Raw genomic sequence first — 5289 nt, 5'->3', positions numbered from 1 at the left:
AGAGAATAGGATGAGATTAAAAATCAGAAGAGAGAGTTGAGGAGATGGAGGAAAATAAGAAGGTTGAAAGAAGAATAGAGGCTAGCTGCGCGGTTTAATTAAAGAGGGTGAAAAACATTATCTTCAGAAAGAGGGAAAAAACAAAGAAGAGAACAACATAGTGAATGCATTCTAGAGTCTGCAGCAATGAGAGCTACAAATATGTACCTCAATGCTTGAAACTTAACATAGGGAAGGAGAAAAAATAATATATGATACATGTAAATAAGTTTTACTGTAAAGACTTAATGCAATATTGAAGCTGAAGGAGGCATCACAGGAAAAAAGAAAAGAAAAGAGGACTACATTATATGGATAAGTAATTATCCCTTGCAGTTTATTTAAATATTGAAGCTAGAGATAGGGAGATTTAAAATCAAGTAAAAATGAGGAATTTGTATAATATAAAAATAGAATGGGAAAAGGTGGAGTCAGCCTTGGGAAGAAGGAAGCAATATCGAAAACAAATAAACTATATTAACAACAATCTCTAGACAAATCATATAGAACTCAAAATATGGAACTTTAATTCTGATCATCATCGCCATGAAACAAAGGAACGAAAAAATAAGAAGACTAAGTATACATAGAGGATATGAGATAAACATATTACAGTAATTATTTTGTTCATAAAAAGTGATAAATTGCAAAATTTATCAATAGAACAGTCATGAATACCATGATTAGATCAATATTAGCAACATTTATTTATTGTGAAGAGAAATGTTATTAAGAGACATGTATATAAGATATATATAAAAATATGTTACTGAGAGGTAGATGGAGCACGTGTGCTGCTAAGAAATGAATAAAGTGCAAGCAAATAGATAGGCATATTTAAGCAGGAAAGGATAGGGGAAAAAGAAAAGGGCGGGGAGGGCAAAAAATCAAGAGAAATTGACAGCATTTATTAAGAATGAAGGAGCAGTTTTACCAATATCATGAATGAGAGATACTAATTAAACAACAAAGGTATACATCAACAGCCATGATGAAAGAAAAATAACACATATCAATAATGCTACGGGAAAGAAATATATACAATATCGGCAAAGAGCATAAAAAAAGTATGGGCAGAGGCTATTAATCATACCTGAAATGCTCCAAACACTGCTTTATTTGTGATATATCAGCAAACCAGAGAAACTCAAATATGGTCAGACGTAAAGAAATAGTAAAATAGGGCGGTAAATGATGGATAATGAAACAAAGGAGTAAATGAGCAGAAATGAAACAAAGATAAGGATAGGCAGTCAAAGGTACATGAGTAAAAGAGCACGACAGTAAATGATCATGGGTGGAACGAAGCAGTAAATGATGAGAGATAAAATAGAAGAGAAAACCTGACAAGAGCAAGAGAAAGGAATGAGAGAAGCACAATGAATGAATGCAAAGTAACACTCTTCATAAATAAAAAGGCCAAAAGCATGTATAAACAGTAAGCAACCTATAATAACACAACACGTAATAGGGCATAGTCAGTTTATAGCGAGCAAAAAATTTAAATACATGTATAAACAGTAAGCAACCTACAATAACAGAACACGTAATAAGGCATAGTTAGTTTACAGAGAGTAAAAAATTTAAATTCGTTAATTAAATCACAAAACCAATAGACTGGTTATTATAAGAGAAAAGAGGCCGAAAGATAGAGAAAAATAATAAGAGGGAAAAAAAAAAGCAAAAATGACCCAAAAACTGAGAACTCAAAATTGCCACAGATTATAGACAATTGGCATATCATTTAATATTTTTGCAGTGAAATGAGACCAAATGATGAAGCCAACAAAAGATATCAATAATATACGCATCACAACTCATCATATTAATAAATGAAATAGAAAAAATCTGAGATTACCCCGCATGCGGTAGAAGATGAGGCAAAAGAAATTCTAGCCATGCAAACAGATGTGTTGCGAGAAAAAATCCATGAAAGTAGAGGATGGAGGGCTTGAATCAACAGAACAATATGCATTACCGATCAGGAAATTACATTGTTAAAAAAACAAAGGGGAAAAAAAGGGACGGGAAAAAAATAAATGGAAAAAACCCGAACAAAAGTAGGGGAAAACATGCACTGGAACAAAATTAGAAGCAATGAAATAAAATTTGAGAGGAAATAGAATGAAATCGGACATGAATCACAAATCGAAGTAGCCGAGGAACATAGAAGAAAAAAAGAAATGAAAGTTCTAAATTTTCGGCCAAATCAAAGGAAAAGAACGAACAAAGAAAAAATATCATATACTGAGCAAATACAGAGGAAAACCAAGACAGATAATAAAGCAGTAAGTGAAATCGTAAATATGATATAACAGAAGAAAAAAAGGACAGGTAATAAAAGACAAACAACAGACATTAATAGCCCCACAACAAACCAGTGCATTCAATATCAACAACATAAATGAGCAAGCTATGGATAGGAAGCTTCAGGAGTACCTCGAACGCTACAAATACTGTGTTGAGTCTGAAATATCAGCCAACCAAACGTCACCAGGATAAAAGGATCATAAAATAAATAGTAGAGAATGAGGTGGAGCAGTAAATGATTGAAGGTGAAATAAGGAAGCAAAAACAGGAGATGTAAGGGAAAGAAATAGGGGCATGCATGATAAATCCATAGGCATGCACATTTTTAAATACAGAGACAGAGAACTAATGAGCAGCCTATAATAAAATCCCACGTAGGAGCCGAAGGTCGGTGAGAAAAAAAATCAGAAGTTAAAATTTCCAAATTCGATAATAAAAAGCAAAATAATAACAATATGGAAAAGAATACCTATTTTGTAAACATAAATATAACAATTACCAACATTTTTTGGCCAAATTCTTTACACGTGTCAGAAAATAGAAAAAAAAATCAAGGATTCATTAAATACCTCTGTAGCAAAGTGAGCATAAGCCATCAACGTGGCAAGACAAATCAGCACCATAGAGTTTACAGATCATCACCTCAATAAATACAGGCAAACAAAATCAAGATTAATCAGAAACAACACGGAACTACGCAGATAGGAATTCTTTTGTGAACAAAAGGACCAATCAAGGACAATAATAAACAGTTGTAAAGGAATTTCTCACGAACAGTACAAACCAACCAATTAAAAATTGGTTTTAGTCTTAAGAAACACAAAACAAATCCAAACCGATGAAGCACAAAAGCAAATAATGAAGAGAACAATGTAAGTAAACTTTAAAACCAGGCAAAAAGAAAAAAAAAGAAAAAAAAAAGAGGCCAAGCATTTAATCACTCAAAAACAGATAAAAACCCAAACCAAAACCGCGAATGAAGCGAGCCTAGAAGCAATCCAGGAAAATGAAAGAAACATGCGCCAAAACCCAAATCAAACTTTAGTGAGCATTAAAAAAAATCAGAACAAATGAGATACAAAAGCAAATCACAAATAAAAATGGCAGAACAATGTCGAAAAACACAAAACAAATCCAAATAGATGAAGCACAAAAACAAATAACGAAAAGAACAATGTAAGTAAACATTAAAACCAAGAAAAAAAAAGAAAAAAGAGGCCAAGCATGTAGTCACTCAAGAACAGATAAAAACCCAAACCAAGACCACGAATGAATCGAGCCTAGAAGCAATCTAGGAAAACCGAAGAGGCCTGCACCAAAACCCAAATCAAACTTTAGTGAGCATTAAAAAAATCATAACAAATGAGACACAAAATCAAACCACAAATAAAAATGGCAGAACAATGTCGAAGAAAGAAGGGATAAAAGCCCAAAATTTCCCCCAAAATCAAAGGAGAAAGACAAAGACAAAAAATGACTGAACATGCAATGCCCCAAAGTCGGACAAAAATCAACCTAAAACCATAAATCAAGCGAGCATAGAACCAACCGAGGAAACCCGACAGGCCCGCGCCAACACCCACACGAATCAAAGACCGGTCCAGTAAAATCACAGTAAAAAATCACACCGAAACTGCAAACAAAAGTGCCCAAGCAGGATAGAGAAATTAAAATCACTAATCAAACCAGTATAGAGGCAAACAAAGAAAATGCTGTAAGCCTTCGCCAAAGCCCAATGAGTCAGAGCACCGTAGACCAAAACCACAAGGGAAAATCAAAGTAAAGCCACCGATAAAACCGCTGAAGAAGCCAAAACGCAAATCGCACAAAGTAACACCATTTTCTGTAAAATAAAATCCGCCAAAACGGGCCGACAAAAGCGGAGAAAATGAGGACATCGAAGAGGCAAGAAAGGCTAGGGCAAGGGAAACGAAAAAAATGGCGAGGCAAAAAATGCTAAACCAAAAAACCCAGAGAAAAGAAGAGCAAAAAAGTAAATAAATGAGAAGAAATGAAAGAGGCGGAGGAAATGAGAGAAAGGCGGAGGAAATGAGAGAGCAGAGGAAATGAGATAGGCGGAGGAAAAATTAGGGCTCCATCGAAAAACTGAAGCAGGTGAAAGAATGAGGGAATCGAGGACAAAAGAAAAATTAAGCCTCTACCGGTTGCAAAATAACCAAAAAACCAAAGCCCAAAAATCCAGAAAAAGAGAAACAACAGGGGCAAAATTGGAAAACCAACCCATCACACACGGGTTAAAAGACCAAACCACCCCAGCGCCAGCCAAAGGAGGGAGCAGTAAATCAAGGGCAAAATGGTCATTTCACTGTAGAATGATAGTAAACTGAGTCTACATGAATAGTAAACCCCAACTCTCCTTTAGATTATTTATAATATGAGTGAGAGACTGAACGAAAGAAATAATAATGGGTTTTAAGAAAAGTTGGACACGAAAACGAAGAGAGAAAGTGAGTGCCAAAAAATAAAAAATAACTTAACTAAGGCCTCGTTCGTTTCGCTTATTCGAGTTTAGAATTCGAGTTGAGATGTGATTTTATATGAGAGCTTTTTACTGTAACAAAAAAGTTAGATGTGACTGTTTGTGAGAGCTTTTTACTGTAACAAAACTCGAATTCTAAACTCAAATCAGCGAAACGAACGAGGCCTAAGTTTTTGAATAGCAAACTCTCCTTTATATAATAGCAAGTAATCGATTACTACTAATGGCGATTCTTATAGGATGTTGCAGTTCTTCTGCTTGCATTTTTAGAGCTTTTGATTTTGACTTAGAACTGCATGAAACATTAATTAGCATTTCAATATTGGGAAAATCTATGTTGGGGGATGTACTTTAATATTGGGGAAATTTATAAGCCGTTCGATTAGATTTGAATGGTTTAGATTGAAGAGATGCACCAATACATCAAAACTAAAACTACA

The sequence above is a fragment of the Morus notabilis genome, unplaced genomic scaffold (genome assembly GCF_000414095.1).
Source record: "Morus notabilis unplaced genomic scaffold, ASM41409v2 Scaffold261, whole genome shotgun sequence".
Lineage (NCBI taxonomy): Eukaryota > Viridiplantae > Streptophyta > Magnoliopsida > Rosales > Moraceae > Morus > Morus notabilis.
This window is presented reverse-complemented; position numbering follows the sequence as displayed.